General features: G+C 37.1%; 1 protein-coding gene across 4 annotated transcripts in view; it reads left to right on the top strand.

Annotated features, from left to right (window-relative positions):
- Positions 1-27,714, top strand: part of DPP10 (dipeptidyl peptidase like 10) — a 1,380,361-nt gene that overhangs the window by 1,161,959 nt on the left and 190,688 nt on the right. The gene's annotated exons all lie outside the window — the stretch shown is intronic.

Genomic DNA, 27,714 nt, shown 5'->3' with positions numbered 1-27,714 from the left:
GTTTATTACCTCATTTAATTCTCATAAATCTATGTGTTAGGTACTGTTATATTCTTTTCCATTTTCCTGGTGAAATAACTGAGTCACAGAGAATCAAATATGATGATGCTGGTTGGGCAGCTGGTAGGTGGTAAGGGACCAGCTTTAGCTCTTCAGTGTCCTTGTCCTAACTGAAGTAGGACTATAGACATTCTGATCGGCACAAATATATTTCAATCTTGAAACAAACAAACAACAGCAAAACCTTTCCTAGTGTTAAATCAGCAGTTGTTCATCTACGTGTGTGTGTGTGTGTGTGTCACAAAGTATAGTGTTACTGCAGGTTATGTTCCTTTTCTTTCTTTCTTTCTTTTTTTGTTTCTTATTGTCTCTCTTTGTAGCATCTGACAGAGTTGGCCACAGTCTCTCTCTGGACCCTGCAATTCCCTTGTCTTCCCAGATAACTGCATGCTTTTGGCTGGCCTCTTATTCCTCTGATGGTTACTTTTCTGACTTCTTTAGAGACTTTTCTTCTGCCTTTCCAAACAACATTGGTGTTTTCTAGTGTCTTATTTTTATACTACATATTCTCCTTGGGCAATTGCCCATGTTCAACCACCATCCCATGCTACCAACTCCAGTCCAGGCTGCTCCAGAATTTTAGTCTTTTTTTTTTTTTTTTTTAAAGATTTTATTTATCTATTTGAGAGAGAGAGAATGAGAGAGCACATGAGAGGGGGGAGGGTCAGAGGGAGAAGCAGACTCCCTGCAAAGCAGGGAGCCCGATGTGGGACTCGATCCAGGGACTCCAGGATCATGACCTGAGCCGAAGGCAGTCGCTTAACCAACTGAGCCACCCAGGCGCCCCAGAATTTTAGTCTTATACTCAACCGTCTGCTGGACACCACCATTAAAAGTTTAATGTACATAAACTTGATCTAAGAAGATTATGTACATATAAGAAATTATATTTCCATAAACCTGTTCTTATACCCAGTCACCTACACTAGAACCCAGAAAGTCCTAATTGACTCCTCCCACTTTTTCCATATGCCCTCAATATTTAACTTCATTATCCAATCTTCATTCATTCATTTTTTTCCAAATGTCCAACATTTATTTGCATATGAGATGTGTTTAATACAATCATGATGGATATAGTGCATAACACCTGACAGCAAAACCAAATGTTTACTATAGTATATCATGCAAGTGTCTATACATACACAGATTAAATTCTTTATATACGTGTTTTTAAATATTTGTATATTAGGAATTTTTCCAAGTGCTGGGATATAATTATAGACATGACTAAGTACTGCCTTCATGAGGCTTATATGCTTGTTGAGAAGTTGGGATTGAGGAGGCAATAAATCTGTAAAGAGATAAACATGTTTTCTACTAAGAATGAGTGTTTTGAAGAAAACATACAACAGTCAGTGAGTAGAATGAACAGAGGTTAACATTTCATCTAGAATGTACATTGAGTGAAATGTATCAGTTAAGTGAACTGTCTTTGTTGTAAATTACCGTTGAGGCCCTCAGAAGCCATAAAAGCCTCATCTGCGGAGGTGATACTTAGGGTTATGAATGAGGGACCTGGGGGTATTAATGGGGAGTTGGAGAAAGAGCATTATAGGCAGCAGGAAGAGCAAATTCAAAGGTCCTGAGGAATGGACAAGTTGGCATATCTGTTGGTTTCACTTACTGTAAGATTTGCTCCCTGAAATATTTCTCTGTCCACTACCACTGGTCTTACCAGGCACTCTAGGCTCTGATTTTTCTTCCTGTAGATCCACTATTCACTGTGGAGCCAGAGTTACTCATTTATCTACCATATAAATCAGATTGTGTGACTTTGGTGCTTAAAACTTTCTAGGCTTGCTGTAGTCCGCTGTACACCACAAAGCGTCACAGGCTACCATTCACTTCGACAGGGATGTAAACAGTGCCCTCTGCAGGTGTATGCCATGGTGGGCCCGAATTACATGCCATCAGTAGTGAGGGGGAAGTGTAAATTCTTTATGGCATTCTATTTTCTTCTCGATCTGCGGTGTACCTTTTCTTGCAGTCCCATTTCTTACAGTGTCCTATCGCTACCTTTAGGCTACCTTATGATGTCTCATATTTCTGCGTGTCTAGTATCCATCCTTCTCTAGGTAAGGACTTCTTTGTCAGGTTAGCTCCTGTTCATTGTTTGAACTAAACTTTAGTTCCGATATCACCCGCATGGAAGAGTGTTCCCAAATCTAGATGATATATCTGTATTGCAGCCCTGCTCACTTGTTTTTCAATTGTTCATCCCATTTATAGTTCCGAAATTCAGGTCTGGACAGATTAGTTCCCTGCTTAAAATACTTCATATGCCCCCATTATCTGTAAAAAAAAAAAAAAAAAGAAAGAAAGAAAAAAAAGTCCAATATCCTTAGCATGGCATTGTCTGTGTTTCCTATCTCCTGACAGTTCTCTCATCCTTTTTATAAAAGATCAATACTCGAGTGTAGACTCACCTATCGCTTTCTGAATAGGCCCAGCTATTTCTAACACTCCTGCCATTACCCCTGCTGATTCCTCTGTGTAACCCTCTGCTATTCTAGTCACCTGCTCTTCTTTTCAGGCTCAGTCAAGATTCACTCAGACACTGAGCCTTTCTCTAATCCAGGCATAGAATGACCTTTTTCTGCACCCTTGCTTTACTCTCTGTGAACTTCTATTACAACACTTCTTATCATTTATTGAGTTCAGTATTTAGTATTCTGCTTTCTTCAATAAACTCACTGGAGATGAGACTTTGCTCTAACTTTGTTTTCCAACAATAGTTGGAGGGGACACCTGAGAATTGGTTATTATTTGATTGACTAGATGAATGAGTGATTTTAAAACTTTGGAAAGGATATTGAAATCGGCTCCATAGTTGAAACCATATTCTAAATAAATATGAGTCAAGAAGGGAGATTTATTCTGTGAGTTCAGTTTTGCCCTCAAAGTGAAATCGCTTCCTATTTCATAATATAGTGCGTTGGAATGTTCTGGCACTGCTTCGTTACTAATGGACGTTCTCATCTCTGAATTGTTTGCTCACTGCCATCGATGTGTATCAGCTATCCTTCAGGAAAATGGGTGGTACAATTTGAAAAGCAAACCTTGCTTCCCAAACAGAGCGCCGGTCCAGGTTTGAACTTGACATCTTGTCGCCCACTGTGTGCTAAACTAACCTGCCTTTTCACTTTCCCTCTCTTCTCTTTCTGTACACATACCACACATGTTCAGAAGAACAATGTTCTGTTCAAGTCATAGCACATATGGCAAAGTTTTAGTTTAAAGAGATAAGACTATCTAGGGTCAGGAGCCTATAGCTACCAGCTTTTAGTTTCCCCCACTGGAAGTGTAGAGTAGGATTTATAGAACAGGAGTTTTTCACTCTTTGCCTATTGAAAAAAATCTTGCATGGTCGCCTAGAAGACTAATACAAAACAAAAATAAAATGTAATGGTTAGAAATTAAGCCTGCAAAACACTGCCAACTAGACAGAAAGTTTGTCATATTTTTTATGAAGAAACCATAATTCTTTCCTGTCTATATTAACTATTCTGTTGGAGTTGATACTCTGGGACTGCTTAGAGGGTCATAATCCTCTATCCATTTCCTTAAGAGTGTGCCTTTTTGAAATTTTTATTTCTTCATATGTGATAAAGATCAGTAATGTCTTCTTTCCCAGAAACTTCTATCCTAATCAGATCTTTGCACAGTTACTTCAATAATTTCCATGAGAAATATAGTATTAGGGTAGAATGGCCTTACAATTTATTGTCCAGTTTTTGAGAATAAAGAAAGATCTCATTTATAATTACATCAGTATGGAAGAATAAGTTGGAATGTATGGTCAACCTATTTTATGAACATCATTTCTTATAGGAGGAAATATTTTCAAATAACACAAATCTTAAATACCTCTGGCGACTTGCAGCCCATTCTGAAAACATAATTTGCCCTTTATATTTCAAAATGACATGGTTATCATCCAGGGTCAGAGAAATGGTGACAATGAATGATGTATGATGCATTTCATGAAATCTTTTTGTACTTCCAGTTGTTGGGTCCAAACACCAAATGCAGAAAAAAGATGCAGAGAACTGTAGGGCTCAAGCATCTCTTTTTGGATCACAGAATGACAATTAACTTTTAAACTATTTTAGATACCATTTCCAACAATTTTTATTTTGGGCATCTTTTGAACTTAAATGCCAGTGTTCAGAAGAAGTGGAAATAAGCATAAATACTGCAATTACCCTTCTATTACAAAGTATTACATTTTAAATTATAGTAATTATTTCTAGCTAGTAATCTTCAAATGCATGATGTTTTACTTTTCTTTAATAACAAATAGACAATGCTTTGTGATATACAGTTGAAATGGAACATATCTAAATAGGAAAAAAGGGAAGATGAGCCCCCCCTTTTTTTAGGGGTAGACTGTTTTTTCCTTGACTTTAGTTTCTATTTCTGTAGGTTGTAAGCTTCATGGACGGTGTAAGGAGGATTTTAAACATGTAAGGAATATTTTGATATTGGAATTCCATAATATAAAATCTATAATGTAAATTTCAAAATGGAAGAAATAATTCTGAGTATTTATTCCTAATAACATGGTTTCTAAAGTGGACTCGTAGTATCATATGGAGTGCCATCTATTTGCAGTCCTTTGGTCAACTCTAGAGATCAATTGATTCATATTTTTCTCTCTAAACTGGCTCTTGAGCGTGCATGAATATTTTCCTCATAATTCTTTATACCTCTAGAGGCATGGGCCTTGGCCCTCTTTGGAAGAAAATAAGCTATGTTCTATTTGTTTTGGAATATTTTCCTTTCTACTCTTTAAACTTCATTCTAGAGAAAAAAAAAGAGATCATTGTCAAAGAAAACCAATGCCTCTAAGAATGAGTGGGTTTTTCTGTTGTTGTTGTTGTTGTTATTGTTTGTTAATTTTTGCATTAAGAAGACTGTTACTGTATTTTTTTCTTCTCTCTATTAAGGCCAAATTAATTAATTATAACTTTTGTGGGCGATCTATGAATAATTTTGCATTCCTCAAGTTTGAGTTAAATCAGTGTTTTAAAACTATCATAGAAAAATGACTCTCAAAGATCCCAGAGACAATCACATTTAGGAAATGTTAAATGTGTTCTTCATTATACCTATTAGCATTGCCTGGAGCAGGTGTAAAACAATACTCTTTGGGAAATGCTGATTTAAATGGGATTGGCAGCACTTTCAAAGATATCTCACAAAGGAGAACCCAGTAGATGAACCAAACAATCATGGCTACTGTTAAATTGATGCACGAGGCTTAAAAAAAAAAAAAAAAAAAAAAGCTGGTTATAGACAAATGTCATTGAGTTTTGAGTTATAAATTCAGTCCTTTCCTGAATCCTTCACCTAAGTCATTCTAGACTAGCTGCCTACAAATATATCCTGCTGATCATCAAGTCAACAGAAAGAAATCCATTTTCACTACAGGCAAAAATATTGCCCAGTAGGTGTTAAGTATAAGAGTTTATTCTTTATATGTGGAGTGTAGCATGGTCTATTATTACCCAGTCAGTGTGTAATGATTAGCTTCCTTGGGTTTAGTCTCTTTGTTGCAATTTGTATCAGAAAAGGGTAAGATAAGTCCACTAAACTCCAAGTATGTTGTATCTTTGTTCTTATATCTTTGTTGATGAGGTTGTAACAGTTTGGTAAAATGATTCTGTTTCTTTTCTTTTTTTTTTTTTTTTAAAGATTTTATTTATTTATTTTGACAGAGAGAGACACAGCGAGAGAGGGAACACAAGCAGGGGGAGTGGGGGAGGGAGAAGCAGGCTTCCCGCGGAGCAGGGAGCCCAATGCGGGGCTCGATCCCAGGACCCTGGGATCATGACCTGAGCCGAAGGCAGATGCTTAACGACTGAGCCACCCAGGCGCCCCAAATGATTCTTTTTCTTTAAGATTTTTTATTTATTTGAGAGAGTGAGAGAGCAGAGCGAGTGGGAGAGAACACAAGTGGGGTGGGGGGGATGGGGCAGAGGGAGAGGGAGAAGCAAGCTCCCCACTGAGCAGGGTTGCCCAACGCAGGGCTGGATCCCAGGACCCTGGGATCATGAGAACCGGGGATCATTACCTGAGCCAGAGGCAAACGCTTAACTGAACTGAGCCACCCAGGCACCCTTGGTAAAATGATTCTTAACATGTGGGTAGCCACAGGCCACTTTGAGAATCTGATCAAACCACAGACCTAGAAAAATGCAAATAAGGACATAAATACACATATTTGCATGTAATCTCAGGACTGACAACATGTGTAGTTTATCATTGAGTTCATGGTCTACAGATTAAGACCTTGTTGTAAGTCTCTTAAGGATTCCTACTATTATATGGCTATAAATCATTCCATCAATCTGGAAGTTTATAAAATTATTTTTATTATTTGATAGGATCAGATATAGCCAATTTTGTCATTTCTGATTGAATATACCTTTATGAATCAGGGACATGTTCTACTTTTTCATGTTTTTAAATTAATATGCAGATAGTTTATATCCTGCTTTTTAAACAAAAAATACACTTATTTTAATAATACGAGAGAGCAAGCCTTTCAACACAGGAAATGTTCATGAAGCATCAACCAGATGCCAAGCATTGTTCTAGCAATGTGGTTACAAAGATGGCTGTGATGGAAAACCAGCCTTTAGCAGCTCATCATCTATATATAACTAGAATCTAATGTAACAGAATTTTTCCATATAATTAGATTTCCCAGCTACAGTCATGTCTATAATATACTTGAATGCATTTACTTTCTTATGTGTGTGTATACTCACAACTCTTGCTCCCAGATTCCAAGAAAATTAACCTAAAAAACACAAAGACAAATGGACAAAGGCACATCTACCTTAAATAATCATAATAATCATTATTTTGGATATTTCTATAGCACCTTTTTACAGTTTACACAGATCTTTCATATGTATTTTGTGAATTCAATAGGAAAATTTGTATCCTTCATTCCATTTTCTCTGCTTGGACCAGCCACAAGCCATAGGTGAGGATCCTAGAAGTTTTAAAGTTGGGCTTTTCTAATTCTAAATCTTACAGACTTTTTACTTCCATGGTTTCAGTGTATATTAATTAAGAATGAAATTTTTGAAAAGTACCAGACTGAGTTCTGGAGACTACAGTCAGTGAGCCAGTAAGTCACAGTCCTTCATGCTTAGAATCTAGAGATCAATCCAGAAAATCAAAGAAGGACTTAAGGAAGAAAGTATATAATGAATATCAGCGGCAATGACTAATTCGGGCTAATAGAGATATACCAGTTTCTGCATTGTCAAGGGGCAGGAGGATGTATTTATTTGCATCCAGGTATTTTTCTGAACTCATGCCTGAAATGTGGGCCAAGAGCATTTCATCTATGTCTGTGTCTGTGTAGGCATGCATTCTCATAAAATCCATGAGTTCTAAAAGATGATGTGCAACTCAGGTTTTGGCAAATTCAGTTATTTCTCTAGTAAAAAAAGAAGACTTATAAATCAATTAGCATAGGGATTGAAAACACTCTGCCACTTAAAATTGTATTTGCTTGTTTTCTAACAGCTTTATTAGATATAATTAGCATGTCATAAAGTTCACTCATTTAAAGTATACAATTCAGTTGTTTTTAGTCTATTTACAGACTTGTGCATCTATCACCATAATCTAATTGTGGAACATTTTCATCATCCCCCCAGAAAGAAACCTGGACTATATTAGCAATCATTTCCCATTCCCTCCACTGTCCACCCCTCACCCAGCCCCCCAGCCACAGACTACGCTTATCCACCTTGTCTCTCATATTTGCCTATTCTGTACATTTCATATAAATGGTATTATACAATATATGGCCATTTGTACCTGGTTCTTTCACTTAGTATACTGTTTTTGAGGCTTATCTGTGTTGTAGCAGGTATCAATACTGTATTTCTTTTTGTATTGCCTAATTAGTATTCCTTTACACTTTGCACTTTTATTTCTCCATCATTTATTTAGTTCATGGAAATTTGGGTTGTTTCCACTTTTGACCATTAATGTTGCTATTTATACAGTTGCTTTTGTGTGTGTGTTTGTTTGTTTGTTTGTTTGTTTGGGACACATGTTTTCCTTTCTTTTTGGTAGCATTCTACCTACAAGCCAAATTACTGGATCAAATGGTAACTCTCTGTTTAACCTTTTGAGAAATTGCCAGACTGTTTTCCAAAGTGACAGTACCATTTTACATTATCAGCAGTGTAAGAGGGTTCTAATTTCTCTACATTCTTGCCAACACTTATCCATCTTTTCTTTTTTTTTTTTAATTTGGGCATTTTAGTAGGTGACTAATGATACTGATCACCTCTGCCTGTTTGAATAAATAATATTTTTCTGGACTATAGCCACACCTATTTACTTATTGTTATCCTCTGTGGCTATGTAATGGCAGAGCTAAGTATGTGCAAAAGAGATCCTATGGCCTCTTATCTTTACTATCTGACCCTTTCTAGAAGAAGTTTGCCAACCCCTGCTTTAGCAAATCAAAAATTCACATCTTCGATTGTTTTGTTTACAAGTGAATTTCCATACATTGGGGTGCTTAATGATAGATACAAGTGTATCCAATTATATAGTGCAGGGGACCATTGAAATGCCTTTGTTTGGATATACTTGTGAACTTGTGATTGATGTTAACTCTATATTCATTCAACACTTTTATCAAATATTCATTTACTCCATATACTTATTAAAGTCTTACTATGCGTCTGTTGCTGTGTAGACTCTGGGGGTATCGCGGTGAGAATGGACAGGGCCTCTGCCCTAACAGAGCTCACAATTTATGGAACGACTACCTCTCACATGGTGGAAATGGGGAGGTGCAGGGTGTATGGTGGGGCGAGGGCCTGAGGGAAGATGGGAAATGAGAACAGATAAGGATGAGTGGAAGAAACTGTCAGAACAGTATCTCCCCGAGTGTGAGCATATTTCTCAGTGTTGTGAGAGGAAAAAAAAAAATAATCTGGTGCAGGATCTTTGAGTCTGAGGAACAGAGTTCTCTTTCCATAAAGTTTCTCAGAGACTTTAATATGTGAAATGTGCATCTCTAGCAGGATTTCCCAAAATGGCGTATCACCTTTCAGGTTGACAGAGCTTTTATAGGAGTCAAAGTTCGATGAAATATTTTTCTGGAAAAAAAAAAAAGTTTTAGAACTTTGCTATTCACGAATTGAATTGAAGGTAGCAAAGATTCAAAACAGCTCCTGGAAGCAAAATGAGATCACATACTCAACACCTTGGTTTCCTGGTATAATGTGACCTTTTAGATCTTGAAACTTTCCCTTGTGTAGATGTTAGGCCTGTAAATTAGTTATGGTAATGCCTCCTTCAAAGGTTCTTTGAAGTTAAGTTTTTCCTTTATTAAATACCTGTCTTTCATATGAGTTTTTCTAAAGGACTTTAAGATCCTGGAGAAGAGGGACACCTAGGTGGCTCAGTCGGTTAAGCGTCTGCCTTCGGCTCAGGTCGTGATCCCAGAGTCCTGGGATCGGGTCCCACATCAGGCTCCATGCTCAGCAGGAAGCCTGCTTCTCCCTCTCCTGCTCCCTCTGCTTGTGCTCTCTCTCTCTGACAAATAAATAAAAATATTAAAAAAAAAAAAAAAAAAAGATCCTGGAGAAGAAATTTCAAGGAAAGATAAAATAATAGATTATTCTTTCTTGGGCTCTCACACTTTTAAAAGAATTATTCCTTACCTTTTTGTTAAATTAACTTAGGTAAATTTTTCTCAGTGAAGTGTTTGGTTCTCAAAAGCTAGGAATAACTTTTCATCCTTCTTTTTCTTTCCAATATTTTCTTTCCTTGACTAATTCATGGCAAGATAATAGTCTCAAAAATACCATCTTAATTGTCTCACCAATTTTTTGTCAAACTCTCAGAAACAATCCCCCCCCCCCAAAAGTAAAAGTAAGCGTTGTCAAGGAAGCTCAGTTTAGGAGGATTAGAAGCGCAAATGGTCAGCAGTCCGTGTGAGCATCTGACTCCTGTGTGCAGCCCGTTGCAATTCGGAACTGTGTGAAACTCAAGCTCAGTTGCCCTCCTGCCATTTAGTACACGTGTGCTTCACATGAATAACTGCTTTCATCCATGACTCGGTCTCTTCACTTGTGTGATCTCAGCCTGTTGTGAGATACCAAGTAGATAGTTGACATGCAGTAAATGTAAATACCAATATATAACATTGTGGTCTAACAAACAAAAAGACATCTGTTAAAATGTCTTTTTTCTTTTTTCTTTTCTCTTTTTGAGAACACAAATAGTGTCCTGACACAAGATTCATCTGCCCTGTTGTGTCAGAGAACTAGCTGGATAAATCAGTGAAATACGAAAGACTTACTGAATACAGATACCGTGATATCATTATGATCATGAAGGAAATGGATGTAGAAGAGTTAAAGATTCAAAACTGGATAAATCTATATTTGAAAGAGTTGTTTAATGTTTAGACAGAAGTTCATTGTAGGTTAGTGTCCTCAGTCTGATCCAGTGACTACATTCAGCAGTGTCTTCATAATGAGATAAAAGCAATTTAATCAAATTTGTCACTGACTTAAAGCTGGAAAGGATCGCTAATATGTTGGATAACAGAATGACGACCACACCGTTTTGACAGGGGGGCATGATGTATCTAATTTGTGAGATGATATTTAAAATAAAGAAAAGTGAAAAAAGACCCTTGTTTGAATCAAAAATGCCATCTTAAAAGCCTGTGAAGATGCAAGTGTGAAAAATACTTAGGTATTTAAAATGACTGTAGGTGCAAAATAATTGTTACTAATGTGATAAGGAGATGAATGTGTCAGAAACAGTCCAGTATAATTATGATTATGATAACTGGCCCAAATAGACACAAAATATCTGCAAGAATGGAAACTATAGCTCTCCTCAAATTTGGACTTGATTATTAGTGTTAGATTCAGTTGTGCTCCACTCTGAGGGAAAAGATAAATGTTAATGTATTCAAGAAAATTTAAGTAGTTTGTGGCCGCTGTCAATAAAAGGATTAAAAGACATTAGGGACAGTTGTATAGATACGAAAATCAAATATAAAAATTATGTAAATGGAAATATTTACCAAAACTACTGGACTCCAACAACCCCATGTCTGGGAGTTTAACTTGAAGATAGTTCCCACACCTAAAAGCACTGTATACCAAAGGTTTTGAATTCCAGCATGAATTGTAACTTCTAAATACTGGAAACAATCTAAGGTGCTGGTTGAATAATTTTTGTACAACCCCCAGTGGAATACTATTTTTCCATGAAAAAAGGATAAAGAAGTTTTCCATGAACTGATATAAAATGATTTCTAGGATATCTGGTGTAAAGAATGATTATAGCATGTTAATGTTTATGTGATAAATAGGGGAAATAAAAATAGAGGATTCTCTCAAGAGAGATTTCTATTACCTATTTGCCAATACTTTTGGAGCGAAAGGAAACAAAGGAAGACTAAACAAAAACTAATGAAAATAGTTACGTGTGAGGAGTAGATGAAAATGGGGGAGAGAGCCTAGGAATGGGAGTGTGATTTTTCTGAAAACCCCTCTTTATATAATTTGATATTTAAATTATGAAAATATTTTATACATTCAAAAAACACAAATTAAATTTAAAAGGATGAAAAAGCAGTTGGATGAAATAGAAATAAATGATCCTGAGTGGCATAGTAATAACTACCACACTAAGAAAGTAATAAATTCAAGTAACTTTTACTTGAATAATTAATTTACTCCTGAACATGCTAATTAGTTAAAATACTTAACTCAGATAATGTTGTTCACAAAACACATGCTCGGATGTATTTTGGAGTCCAAAACAGCTACACAAATATGAGTGTTTTTTATTTTTTATTTTATTTTATTTTTTTAAATTTTTTTATTGTTATGTTAATCCCCATACATTACATCATTAGTTTTAGATGTAGTGTTCCATGATTCATTGTTTGTACATAACACCCATTGCTCCATGCAGAACATGCCCTCCTCAATGCCCGTCACCAGGCTAACCCATCCTCTCACCCCCCTCCCCTCTAGAACCCTCAGTTTGTTTTTCAGAGCCCATCGTCTCTCATGGTTCATCTCCCCCTCTGATTCCCCCCCTTCATTCTTCCCCTCCTGCTATCTTCTTCTTCTTTTTTTTTTTTCTTAACATATATTGCATTATTTGTTTCAGAGGTACAGATCTGTGATTCAACAGTCTTGCACATTTCACAGCGCTCACCATAGCACATACCCTCCCCAGTGTCTATCACCCAGCCACCCCATCCCTCCCACACCATCCCCCACTCCAGCAACCCTTAGTTTGTTTCCTGAGATTAAGAATTCCTCATATCAGTGAGGCCATATGATACATGTCTTTCTCTGATTGACTTATTTCGCTCAGCATAACACCCTCCAGTTCCATCCACGTCGTTGCAAATGGCAAGATCTCATTCCTTTTGATGGCTGCATAATATTCCATTGTATATATATACCACATCTTCTTTATCCATTCATCTGTCGATGGACATCTTGGCTCTTTCCACAGTTTGGCTATTGTGGACATTGCTGCTATAAACATCGGGGTGCACGTACCCCTTTGGATCCCTATATGAGTGTTTTTTAGTAGGTTTGTTGTTGGTAGTTGTATTGGTGTGGTCATTCTGAAACTAATTTCTTTATCATAGGGAAAAAAATCAAATGAGTAAATATGCAGATATTGTTGGGAAAAGGGAGATAAAAACATGGAATAGGATAATGTAGAAGAACACTGTAGTATTGGGTTTTATTTAAAAGTATCAGTATGGCCCCATTACACACACACACTTAATATATTCTTCAAGCAGAAGCACATATTCATCCATCTTGAATCCATCTAACTATTCTATGTTCTAAAACTATATTTTTTCTCTTGTTTAAAAGATATCATATTTTCTTTGTGCATCCAATACCCAGATCATGACTTCTAAATACCATTCACCACACACTTATTAAAAACTGGAGATCTTAAAGGCATGGCTGATTTCAGGTCTGTAATAGGAAAGAACAGGGTGAGTCTGGAACATATTTTCATGCCAGAAAGCAAAGGAGTGCTCAAAGATTAATAAGGTAAGAGGTTGAAGGGTACAGATATTATGTATAGGGGAAGTATTGACCTAATTTGGGATATATATCATCAATAAGAAAAATACAAAATAACATGTTGAATTTTAAAAATAAATGCATGGATCCTTAGTGACACAAGAGATAAAGAAGAAAGAGGGGCACCAGGGTGGCTCAGTTGGTTGAGTGTCCGACTCTTGGTTTCTTCTCAGGTTATGATCTCCGGGTTGTGAGATCTAGCCCCACATTAGGCTCCATGCCAGTGCAGAGTGTACTTAATGATTTTCCCCCTCTCCCTCTGCCCCTCCCCCCTCTATAAATAAGTAAATCTTAAATAAAAAGAAATAAAAAATGGGGTGGGTAACTCTTTTTTAAAAGAATAATGCAAAACAGGTGACCTGGACTTTTCAAAGGATTTAATATGAAAGAATAGGGGGGAGGTCAGATCAGCTATTCTAAATGAGAGCAGACTAAAATGGCATAACCATCCAATGCAACGTATGAACTTTGTTTGCATCATGGATTAAAAAGATAAATATAACAAATGTATATATGACTACTGATGAAATTTAAAGATAGGCTGTGCATTGGTTAAGATTAACTTTCCTCAGGTATGGTAATGGTGTTGTGGTCAAAGAAAACAGTCAACTAAACAAAAAGACAACTGACAGGGAGACATGCTAAAATATCTTGAAAATCTACTTTAGATTGTTTGACAAAACAGCTGTGTGTGTTTGTGTGTGTAGAAAGAGAGAGATGAAGCAGATATGGCAAGAGGTTGAGAGTTTGTGACTCTAAATGAGGATTATTCAGGTCTTCATTATACTGATCTTTCAATTTTTCTTCAAGATTTAACTTCTTAAATTAAAAATCATAATTGACATATGCCCGAATGTGAAAGCAGATTAAGTATTATGGAGGAATAGCATAAAGGATACAGAATTCTATCCCCATGTCATATATATCACAATAAAAGATTCAAAGGGAAATGGAATCTTAAAAGATTCTGAAGGAATGATAGGCTACAGAAGATGGGAAATTAATTAAACAAACCTCTTGCCAACAACTAAGGGAAACCCATATGTAGTGGAATAATATCTTCAGTGAGCTGAGAGAGCTTAAAATTCTACTCCCAGTAATACATCTTTCATGAGCAAGGGTGAAAGAAGATATTTCTAAATGTACATGTTGAGATAAACTAAAAGAAAAGACTTTTTAATAAAAGGAATTCTAAAGGTATAAGGTATAGGCAGAAGGAAATGGTACCATATGGGAAGGAAAGATGCAAGAAGAAATTATGTGCAATTATATTGGTAAATATGTGGTTAAAGCTAAAAAAATGATGCCTATATAAAGCAATAATAATTTGAAATTTTGTCAAGAGAATGAAATCTTCTTAGAACTTAAAAACAAAAAAACAAACTTGATTACAAAATCACCTGTTGGAATGTGAGTAGAGTTGTAGTAGACAATAGTCTTTGTATGGTTTGGGAAGTGGGTAACTTAATTATCCTTAAATTCATTAAGTTAAATTAGAATAACTACTCAAAGGATAGAATAACTTAGTAGAATAACTACTAAAGCACAAACATCTGAAACTAGAAGAGAAAAATAGAATAAGAAAACAAGAGGCATTCTCAATGGGGAAAAGCTGAGAGCTTTTCCCCTAAGGTCAGGAACATGGCAGGGATGTCCACTGTAACCACTACTATTCAACATAGTACTAGAAGTCTTAGCCATAGCAATCAGACAACAAAAAGAAATAAAAGGCATCCAAATCAGCAAAGAAGTCAAACTCTCACTCTTTGCGGATGACATGATACTCTATGTGGAAAACCCAAAAGACTCCACCCCAAAATTGCTAGAACTCATACAGGAATTCAGCAAAGTGGCAGGATATAAAATCAATGCACAGAAATCAGTTGCATTTCTATACATTAACATTGAGACAGAAGAAAGAGAAATTAAGGAGTCAATCACATTTACAATTGCACCCAAAACCATACAATACCTAGGAATGAACCTAACCAAAGAGGCAAAGGATCTGTACTCAGAAAACTATAGAACACTCATGAAAGAAATTGAGGAAGACACAAAGAAATGGAAAAACGTTCCATGCTCATGGATTGGAAGAACAAATATTGTGAAAATGTCTGTGCTACCTAGAGCAATCTACACATTCAATGAAATCCCTATCAAAATACCATCTACTTTTTTCACAGAGCTGGAACAAATAATCCTAAAATTTGTATGGAACCAGAAAAGACCCTGAATAGCCAAAGGAATGTTGAAAAAGAAAACCAAAACGGGTGGCATCACAATTCTGGACTTCCAGCTCTATTACAAAGCTGTCATCATCAAGACAGTATGGTACTGGCATGAAAACAGACACATAGATCAATGGAACAGAATAGAGAGCTCAGAAGTGGACTCTCAACTCTATGGTCAACTCATCTTCGACAAAGCAGGAAAGAATGTCCAATGGAAAAAAGACAGTCTCTTCAAAAGATGGTGTCGGGAAAATTGGACAGCCACATGTAGGAGAATGAACCTGGACCATTTCCTTATACCATACACAAAAATAGACTCAAAATGGATGAAAGACCTAAATGTGAGACAGGAATCCATCAAAATCCTAGAGGAGAACAGAGGCAGCAACCTCTTTGACCTCGGCTGCAGCAACTTCTTGTTAGACACATCGCCAAAGGTAAGGGAAACAAAGGCAAAAATGAACTTCTGGGACTTCATCAAGATAAAAGCTTTTGCACAGCAAAGAAAACAGTCAACTAAACAAAAAGACAACTGACAGAATGGGAGAAGATATTTGCAAATGTCTTATCAGATAAAGGGCTAGTATCCAAAGTCTATAAAGAACTTATCAAGCTTAACACCCAAAGAACAAATAATCCAGTCACGAAATGAGCAGAAGACATGAACAGACATTTCTCCAAAGAAGACATGCAAATGGCCAACAGACACATGAAAAAGTGCTCAACATCACTAGGCATCATGGAAATACAAATCAAAACCACAATGAGATACCACCTCACACCAGTCAGAATGACTAAAATTAATAAGTCAGGAAATGATGGATGTTGGTGAGAATGTGGGGAGGAGGGAACCCTACTACACTGTTGGTAGGAGTGCAAGCTGGTACAGCCACTCTGGAAAACAGTATGGAGGTTCCTCAGAAAGTTGAAAATAGAGCTACCCTATGACCCAGCAATTGTATTACTGGGTGTTTACCCCAAAGATACAGATGTAGTGATCCAAAGGGGCACATTCACCCCAATGTTTATAGCAGCAATGCCCACAATAGCCAAACTATGGAAAGAACCCAAATATCCATCGACAGGTGAATGGATAAAGAAGAAGTGGTGTACACGCACACACACACACTGGAATATTATGCAGCCATCAAAAAATGAAATCTTGCCATTTGCAATGACATGGATGGAACTGAAGTGTATTATGCTAAGCAAAATAAGTCAGTCAGAGAAAGACAATTATCATATGATCTCACGTATACATGGAATTTAAGAAACAAAACAGAGGATCATAGGGGAAGAGAGTGAAAAACAGAACAAGATGAAACCAGAGAGGGAGACAAACCATAAGAGAATCTTAATCATAGAAAACAAACTGAGGGTTGCTGGAGGGGAGGTGGGTAGAGGGGATGGGCTAACTGGGTGATGGACATTAAGGAGGGCATGTGATGTAATGAGCACTACGTATTATAGAAGACTGATGAATCACAGACCTGTACCTCTGAAACCAGTAATACATTATATGTTAATTAATTAAATTTAAAGTTAAAAAGTTAAAAAAAAAAAGAAAGAAACCAAGGGGCAGACAGTCGAGCCTCAGGAGATGTGAAAAAAGCAATGTAGTCATAGAAGAAGATGGTGCAGCAATGCTAAGCAGAGCATGGAACTGAGAAGAACCAAGGCAGTGAATCATTGGGGGAGGATTCCCAAGACCTGAAGAATTCTAGCACCTCCAAATTATGAGTAAAGTTTATTTAATGAGAATTAAAATAAAAAATATTACTGAATTTACTAGCGAGTCTCAAAATAGAACATGTTTCATAGGTGTGACTGATGAAATTTCCCTTTTCTTGGGCGAGGGTGGTCCATGCTATTTATCTAAGGCAGGTCTATACAGCTTTCACCAACTGACATTAATAATGATGATGCCAGTCAGAACAAACTTGTGTGAAGTCCATTTAAGCCTGATTGTTATAAGTCTATGACCTCTAGTAAGATTCTTGTGACCACTGCTTATATGATATTCAGTTGGTATAATTCAGATGTTAAGTGGAGAGTGAAGGCATTGAATCACAGTAAAATGAGAGTGGCGTGTAGGATAATAGCCTGAAATCTGATTCTATGTGTGGTTTAAAAGAGAATCTGAGGGTTAATAAAGTCTTTGGAATGCAAAGATTACTCTTCGTCTGACTAGGGCTTATGAAAATCACTGATATATATATATCAGTGTCCAATGGAAAAAAGACAGTCTCTTCAATATGGTTCATATGCATAGCACTTAACCACTATATATATATAGTTTCATATGCATCTGTGGTTCTGCCTAATTTTAATGGATACTGCTTTGTGATTGTTTGGAAAGAAGAGTATCATGAGACTTTGAAATCTATCAGTTGATTGCACATTTCTTGTTCACTCAAAACTTACTCAGAATTCTAAGTGTACATTGACTAAGACTGCTTGAAGGCTTGGTAATGGGTGATTTAATTCTCTGATATTATATGTGATTGCAATCTGGAAGGCTGAACTCTTTTGGTGATGGCCAACCATGCAGCAAGAAGGTTAACACAATTTGCAATGGTACTCGTTCCTTCATCTATATATTTCAATCAACCTTGGCATTTATCTCTAAGGTCAGATCCAAGTGCCTATAAACCAGAATCCTTCAGGAGACAGAATTGGCTTTTTTCTTCTTGTAATTCTTAGACCCTAGGTCAAAACATCTGGTGAGCGTTCTGTGGCTAAAATATCAATATTGATTTCTGGGGATAAGAGGAACACCTGACGGTTTCTGTGTATTTTCCCCATAGGTCATTCAAAATAACCTGGTGTGCAATTTTTAAAAATAGGCTAGGTCTCAATTGTCCTGCATTTTGTTTTGATATCCCCCTGTGGACTATAAAATAAGGGTCTGCACTGAGAGTTGAGTTGGTTTAGTAAGTGCATACATTTGATTTCATTCAACAAAACAGAGCTACCTAAATCCTGTGGGCATAGGGATTTTTTATAGGAACTAGACCTTACACAAAAATGGGAGCAGCAGATGAAGCGAAGGTCCTTAATGGGGAGTGGGAGGATTGGGAAGAATATCTCTAACAGGTTTTCTGAAATTCTGGCCCAATTAGGCAGGTGAGAGCTTGCAGGGAAATGCAAGAAACAAACACGTCTACCACCAAAGTGGAACTCCAACGAGGGAACTTGAGACATGAGTTTTAAGAAAATGCTGCCTTTGGGAACCACCACCTCTATGGGTCCATAGCCATGTATTCAGTGGTGGGTCTGGGGCTGCCATTGGTCAACAGGCCCAGCAACTGGAAAGATGTGCGGGATTCAAGGAAGAGGAGAATGAAAAGAAGCCAGGGCATGCCATGCACCTATGTCTATCCATCCATGTGTCCTTTCTTATAGAACTTTTTGGAAGTAGTGACTTCTCTTTCTCTTCTACTTTTCATATCTAACAAAAGTTTCTCTTCTCTAACTTGGAACACTATGGAAAAGGGTATCTGGGAAATGTAATGCCCAGTATTAGGCTGACGTAACACAACCCAGCTTCTCTAGTGAGAAGCTGATGAATTTTCATGTAACTTAGGACAATTAGGAGTCTAAAAAGCAGGAGGCAAACTAGGAAGAAAGAGGCAAATGAGAGTAATAAGGAAATAAGTCAGGTGCTGTATGCAAAAATATATCATCTAGAAGAGGGCAGACAGGAAAAAAAAAACAGGCTCCTGAGAAGTGGCTTCTGTCCTGATGCTCTATGCCATGCCAGTATGTAGGAGGTCAAGGGTCAGATGTTTGTGGTAGGAACCAGAGTTAGAGCAAGGCTTAACTCTGAAATGACAGAAGGTCATAGACAAATGAAACTCAAATATCTTGCTGTTTTCTTTTTTCTCCAAATATAATTAACAGGAAATTAATTTCAGGAAATTTTGAGGTGCTTGTAGAATGTAGATTTCTGGAACCTCCTTGCAGACCTAGGAAACAGAATCTCTGAGGTTCAGACTCAGGAATCTGCATTTTTAAAAAGATTTTACTATTTATTTATTTATGAGAGAGAGAGAGAGAGAGAGAACCAGAACAGAGGAAGGGGAGAGGGAGACGGAAAGAATTTCAAGTAGGCTCCCGCTGAGCTGGGAGCCAGACAACCCTGAGATCATGACCTGAGCCAAAACCAAGAGTCCGAGGCTTAACTGACTGAGCCACTCAGGCACCCCAGGAATCTGCATTTTTTTTTAAAAGATTTTTATTAGAGAGAGAGAGCGCACACATGAGTGGAGGGAGGGAGAGGGAGAAGCAGACTCCCTGCTGAGCAGAAACCACCCCCCTCTGCCATGCGGGGCTCCACCCCAAGACCCTGAGATCAAAACCTGAGCTGAAGGCAGAAGCTAACTGACTGAGCCACCCAGGCACCCCAGGAATCTGCATTTTTAACAAGATTCTCAGATGGTTCTTCTGTGCAATGATGTTTGGAAATTTGCAACTTGCGGAGTGGGCTATTAATGCCAAACTCATGTCAGGTCCTTTGAGGCACTGCTGTATTTCAGCACTAAAACCAGAGATTGAGTTAGAGAGACTGAGGAATAAGTGAAAATTAAGAAAAGAAGAAAAGAAAACAAAAAAGAGAAAGGAAAAAGAAAAAAGCTAATAGATTTTGCTGTCTTTTAAGAGAAGAGAAAATTGAGGGTAGAGATGACAAGTTATTCATGTCACATATCTAGTAAGTGACCGGGTCCATATTCTAATTTAGATCTGTTTCGTTCCAAAGTGTATCCTTGGGCTGTGGAATATGGTTAAAAACAAACAAGACACACACACACGCACACACATGCACACAGACAAAACAAGCTTGCTGAATTACTCAAATACATACCAAACAAATATTAGTGAGATCCCTCAGGGAAGGAAAAGTAATATACTCATCTCCCATTAAGCAAGCCTGTGTCTCCCATTAAGCTAAGGATTTCTAAAAAAAAGTCCTGGAGGCTGAGACCCTCCCCCCAAAACAAGCAAAAAAGTCATGAAGTAAGGGCCTGAGAAATCCCTCCCAAGAAAGTGAAGACTTCACATTTGTCCTGTTTTCTGGTCACCTCCTCCTCTCTGCGGACCCACCATACACACAAAACAAGTTCTGTGTATGACTTTCCTCATCCTTGTATGCCCTTAGCATACTGAGAGTTTACATTTCTTCTCAGAGCTAAATATATATATATATATATATATATATATTTGGCTTGTTTAGTTGGTATTAATTTTATAGTTAATAAACCCTAAATTTTGAGAGCAATAGTGTGGACTCAGGTTGGCCAAGTTATTTAATTGTATTTTTGAAGGACGAGGTGAGTGTGAGTGAGCAAGCATGAGTCCGGTTGCAGCTTTGGAGGTGAGCCTCCCTATGGCAGCTGAATTGTGACCTGAATCCCTGCATTCCAATTTAGCATCTGCTGGGAAGCATCCTGGGGATGGCTAGATTGCTGGGTACCTTTCTAACAATCAGAGCTGGCTCCGTTGGTTCCAGTTGCCTTGGGTATTAGATAATTCTTGTGTATGAAAGATGATTTTGCAGGAGTTGGTGTTTTTACAGGGATATCACAAACATTAATTTAGAAAATACAAAGTTTCAGGCCCTCAGCCTTAATTTTATTATATTAAGTATCCATTCACCATATGGTGGTTCAAGCTTTCTTCCCATATGTTGCTGAATTCCTTCTAAGACCAACAAGATATAAATAATAAAATGGCTTTGGAAATATGTAGAGTAGTATGTAGGATACGAGGTACATACAGCACATGGGAAGCACCCTTACTTACAGCAGCAATAATTCTTTTGGTTCCAGTATCTCAAGTCTGGAAGCTTTCTGCTATCCCTCCTGGGCCAAGCCAGCATCCGTTGCTGGCTTACTGGTCTCCTAAATGATCTCCCTGTGTTCCGTCGGCTTCCTCAAGTGTCCGTTGGCTACTAGAGTAACTGAGGTCCTGTCTTTCCCTTGCAATAAGAGTCTATCAGTGCAACCTTTGCTTGGGCTTCAAGGCCCTGCGTGATTTGTCCTCACGTGTTTTTCCAGGCCCCATATCCAACAGTGTTCTTTTAGTTCTCTCCATTCTGCACCATGGACTTACTTTCGAATCATCAAGTGCACCCAACTCATTCCTCTTTGGCTTTACTCTTGCCATTTTCTTCAAATATTACCTCTTCAGAGAAACCTCTTTAAAACAACCTCAGTCAATTAGGCTGGACTTTTGTTCCTCTACCGTTATTCTGTTTTATTTTCTTCATAGCACTTAACCACTGTCTGAATTTATTTACTGATTTATGTGTTTATTATTTGTTTCCTGATACTAAAGTGCAAGCTCAGTAAGGGTAATAATACTTTTGTCATGTATCCCTAGTTCCTAGAAGAGTGTGTGTCATATGCTGGGTTAAGTACATGTGTTGAATCAATAAATGGGAGGGACTCACTTATATGTGATAGCTTGGTAACTGGTCAGATTCAGGGGAATTATGGGGTATGATTGGCTCCAAAGAAAACCCTTTTTTATGTCGTTTCATATATCAGAGTCTTACAAAATATCATGCTTTTCAGCCACAGGGTCTGAAATAATGAAACAGCGTACTAGCTGGCCTTGGAACCAACTTCTCCCGTAGGCAGATGGAATAATGAGCAGAAAGCTCATGAAGAATTTAAGTTGATCATTTAAACAAAAATCCTCTTCAACACACACAGAAAGGATGAGTAGGCATTAATTTCTAAGTCATTGGATTTGCAGTGTTTAGATAATTATAAATACGTTCTTTGCTTGTTATATGTGACTATAATTCTAGTCCAAATTTAGTTCTCTTTTCAACCTGAGTATAAATTTAAATAGAAATGGAGCAATGCCTCATAAATACAATCTGATGATATTTAACAGATAAGATACTGTGATGTTTAATTTTATGTGTCAACTTGGCAGGACCACATTGTCCAAATATTTGGTCAAACATTATTCTGGATATTTCTGTGAAGGTTTGTTTTATTTATTTATTTATTTATTTTTGTTTTGTTTTCTCGATAAGATTAATATTTAAATCAGTAGACTTCGAGAAAGCAGATTATCCTCCACAGTGTGGGTGGGCCTCATCCAATTTGTTGAAGGCCATAATAGAAAAAAGACTTCCCGGAGAGGGAAGGAATTCTGCCAGCAGACTGTTTTTGAACTCAAACTGCATCTTTTCTCTGAGTCCCCATATTGCCAGCCTACTCCATCAGATTTTGGACTTGCCAGTCCTTCATAATCATGTGAACTGATTCTTCAAAATAAATCTCTCCAGATAGATATATAGATTGATTGATTGATTATTGATTTTTTTGGGTTCTATTTCTCTGGAGGACCCTGACCTATACAGACATATCTCAGAGTATAGATTTAAAATATACTACTGAGAAAAGTTTATATGACCTGTACAAATATTTATCTGGTTATTAATTCAATTAAATGTCACTGGCCCCATCTGTCACTTCTGAAGGTCTATCAGTAGATTACTTCTAAGAATCAAGAGATAATAAGTAACTTCCCATGAAATATGAGATCTTTTAAATTATTTAACATACATTAAAGAAGAAAAATGAAGGAATGAACTCAACTTAGTTCATTTCCTCTGGTTTAGCAATTAACGTCAGTCTTGGCCCTGTCAATAAAATTCTTTGGGGCCAAAAAAAAAAAAAAAAAAAAAAGGGTAGAGCAAGTGTGACAACAGTAGTATTAATGAAATTGCTGCCTTAGTGGGTTCATCTTAAAGAAGCTCTTACAAGATGCACAACTCGTTCAAAGTTATGCTTAGCAGTTTTTCTTTTTAATTGCTCTAGACACTCCACTGTGACATTGGCTACTTTGCCTGCATAGAGAGTTTAAAGAATTAAGTCATTGTATTTTATAGTTAACATGATTGCTAATAAAGAACAGTAGTAACATGAAAAATTGCAGAGACAGTAAAACTGAAGGCTCAAGGGCTCTACCTATGCACATTGTGGAATGCATATTCCACACAAAGATATGAAAATGTGAAGAAAGACTAACCCATGACATGGTGGATGAACTCATGGCAAGAGGTTAGGTATCTAATTCTGAATACTGGATGACATCTGGAGTGGGGGGTGGTAAGGTCCATATGAGGTTATGTCAACAGAATTATTCTCCAGGTCTCTTTTTAAGTTATAAGAATTACTTATACTCTTGGTAACATTAAGTTTGCTTGAAATGTAGTTATGTTCAGCATACTTTTAGAAAGTTGATCACAGGGTTTTTGGTGTGTGTTCCCATGAAATGCCATCAGTACCATTCACAGTTTTTTTGTTAAGGTAGCCCTTAATTTAACAAATACTTATAAATTCCTACTCCATATCAGACCCTGATGGACTTAGTTATTTTGTGGTTGGTCACAGGTAGCTCAGGACAAGGCAAGTGATTTTCTAAGCACTCCTTTTGGACTGTCTGGTGAAAACTGTATTAGAAGTGCACTTAGAGATGCTTCACATGGTTCCCGTGGTCCTCCTTGTTGGTGTTTTCCTCTCATTGTCCTAATTGTCAGAACCATCAGCACCTAGCTGGCCAAACAGGTCAGTCGAATTTGATTGTCTGCAATCCATTTAACATTTCTGAATCCAGTTGCACACTGTACACCAATTGTGGTTACCATTCTGGAAATTAGAAAAACTTAACCATGTCTAATGTATAGAAAACAAACATTTTGTTTACACATTCATTGAATAGGAGTGTTTATGTGGGGTGGAATTTAACAGCCAGCATAAGTCCCCATAATTTAATGCAGTTTGTATAAATTATACCCACCAAAGTTGTAATTATTTATGGTGAAACATAAACATGTCCAACAACATAATTGTGTTCTATGTTTCTTTGCAGTGGTGAATGAGACAGCGGAAAATTTATAGAGTAGTAAAGTCAGATTCCAAAGGCAACTTGCACAGAAACTTGCCTTTTGGGCTTACAGCATTGCCTTCTATTATTTTAAGTGTCTGACTTAGTGATGCTGTGAAAAGTGTCCTGTAATGGGATCAGATGGGAAGCCAAGACACAGACTGTTTTATTAAAAGGGTTCCTGAGAATTGATAAATCCTTAAAGTCCTAAACTCTTTTCCTCCTAGGCCAAATCCAACCCCCAGATGTGTTTTTGCTTTGTTGTATTAGGTTTTAAAATTTTTGTATTAATTACCAATATTGAAAATGATGAGTTTTGAAACAAAGATGGCAATTTTCAATTTATTTGGAAAATTTAGAAGACCTGGTACACATGCCTGCATGACCATGATCCATTGGAGCTGCAAAGCTGTACCCCCTTCACATGAGTCACGTGATCCCTGGAGCTTCACCATCCCCACCAGCCACTTTCTCCTTACATTACCTGCCTGGATTCTGTAATCATATGGGTTTGTAACCCCTTATTTAGCCTAAACCCTTCAATTTCCCCCAAGTAAATATTTGAGTTATAAAGAGAAAATAATTTGCCTGAAATTGTGGAAAATGAAACTTACCTGTAAAAAGCCATCAGACCATATGCCCTTCTTTCTTACTATAAAAAAAATTTATATTGTGCCAGATGCTATACGTCTAATTTAAAAACAAAACAATAAAAGAAAGCATAAAATCCTTAAGTTTCCAGTCTGCCTTGCAAAAGGATTGGTCATGTGACATACCGTGTTCCAATATTATACAAGCAGAAATACACTGGGGATTCCTGGGAAAGTTTTGTCAGCTCTCTCTACCTCCTTTTTCCTATGTAAGATGTTAAAGTGACACTGGAACAGCCATAATGCAACAATTATTGAGACAAAGAGCATAAGTAACATAGTCAGGAAAGATAGTTTGAATATATTAAGCCATTGTGGTTGACTTTTGTTAAATGGACCAAACAGAACCCTAACTGATAACTGATAGACATAATATATTTTTTTCCTTTCCATCACACACATACACACATACACACATGCGTGTTTTTCTCCCTTTCACTCTTCTATTTATTATTTTATTCAGTAGAGCAATAGAGAGTTGTTTAGTGCTTGTTACGAGTCAATCATTGTATTGGTCCTGCTTCTGTCTGGGAGTAATGGAGACCAGACAGTGGCACGCTGCTCCTAGGTATCATATTCATGTGCTCATGAAGACCAAAAAAGTTTCAGACAAAAGAGCACATCCAACTTAGGTCTTTAAGGATCCTTATAGTGGGGCTATAAGCACTGTGAATGGGAACACAGCCTGACTCTTGGTAAAAGACTCAAGGACTTAACATATGGGGAATTCTATCATATATCCACAAAATTAAGAGATAAGGGGACAGAAAATAAAATTGATTCTCAGGAGGGCTATGGTAATTCTGTCAGTCCCATCTGCAGTATTATTAGTGCTGAAACACCAGTGGATGTAAGATGTAATACCATTAAGATATAGGTGAGAGTATGTTTCTTTGTGTGTTTTTATGTGTATGTGTGTGTTTACTATACATTTAGATGTTTCCTTTGTCTTCCTTGACTGATAGGTTGGGAAATATTGTGTGGGTGGCTGTACTGAAAGATTATGTTTAACCCAGTTTAACATATTCTTAGATCTTTGAATGAATCCTATTCTCAAAATATTTCATGTTGGTAGGTTAAAAAAATATTTCAAATGAGTTCTGAGAAAGTTGACAGCCTTGAGCCTCAGTTTCCTCCTCTTTGAGTTGAAGATATTGAGTAGTACCATTACTAAGTTCCATTCAGATCAAGCATTTTTAGAATTCTAGAAAATAATTTTCTAATGCATTTTGTCCCTGCCACTGTGTGTGCATTGCTTGTGCCTGGATCAGTCTCAACAGATGAGGGAGATCATTGTTATATAAATTAATCAGAAATGGTAGGTCATGAATGTGAAGTAAGATATATTCCTTTTATAGTAACCATAAAAAATTATCCCCATCACATTGAAATGAAGGAAAATCATTCACCTCACTGTAGAGAGTAGAGATTTGTCTATATATTTGCACCTCCTTTGGGCTCTGGAACATGGACAGAAAGAAGGAAGAGAACACAGAAATCTGAAGGCTCATCAGGACCTTTCCTTTCCTTAATGTGTAGCTGTCAGAGGAGGAGGACAGCTTCTCTCATGGGTATCACTGATTTAACAAGCATCCCTTTAGGCATTGTGCACAGAAATACATTCCTAATGATAGAATTTCAGGCACTAAAGTAGGCAGTTGAAGATGAAATACTGGCACAAAGGAAGCTTTCTGAACCCCTCCAAGTGGTTATACAATGATTACACTCTTTCGTTAGTTCTTTGTACAAACAATAACTCAGTGACTAGTATTTACCAGACACTGTGACTGGAATGCTTTTATACAAGGCATGATATTTCCTACGAGGAGTACAAATAATTAAAATATAACAGGACAAATGCTGTGTTAGAAATAATGCATGATAAAAAATAAATTAATAAACAGAGGACTATGATAACTTGGGTAAGGATGTGACTAAATACACCCAGTAAAGACTATTAACATTTTTATTTTGGGAAGAAGGAAGAATTTATTTCATACTGTTACTTTGTCTGTATATCCAGAAGGATAGCAAGTAACAACCCCATCCCAATTTAGCTTACCAAGAGAGATAAATGCAATTTTTCACTTAAGGGACTATGAGAAGCACCTACCACAGCAAAAAGAATGGTGAGCCTTTATGATTCCTTTATTTAAAAGTAATCCATAGGAATTTTGTTCAACCTAGGATGTCCTTACTAATTTATATCAATTATACCAACATGGGAGGGAGGTAATGAGGATCTATAAAAGCAAGAGTAGAGTAAAGCATGAGTTCATAGATTAATGGAATAGGGATCTCAAACCAGTTGGAAAGCAAAGCAATAATTGAAATCAGATGGAGAATCCTCATCATTCATCTTTGTTCCTTTAGCACCTAGAAAAGGTAAAAGGAGCCAAAACTTAATAGATTAATGGAGTAGGGACACCAACCCAGTTGGAAAGCAAAGCAATAATTGAGACCAGGCAGAGGTTCTGGCATGGGTGATTCTGTGTTATTGTGATTCTCCTAAAAATGTCTTTCCAGCATTTTTGGGGAGGAAGACATGGGGAGAAAATAGAAGAAACAGTGCAACAGCAAGAAGGAGAGTATTAATGACAAAAAATAATGTATCTGTCTTTGCAGGGATTAGTGAATTAATATTTATAAATGACCAGAGTGCCTGGGTCAAACATTCAGTATAAGTGAGAGGAGTTACTCTTATGTTACTTTCTCTGAGTTCAT

This window comes from Halichoerus grypus, chromosome 4, assembly GCF_964656455.1.
Source record: "Halichoerus grypus chromosome 4, mHalGry1.hap1.1, whole genome shotgun sequence".
Taxonomy (NCBI): domain Eukaryota; kingdom Metazoa; phylum Chordata; class Mammalia; order Carnivora; family Phocidae; genus Halichoerus; species Halichoerus grypus.
This window is presented reverse-complemented; position numbering and strand designations above follow the sequence as displayed.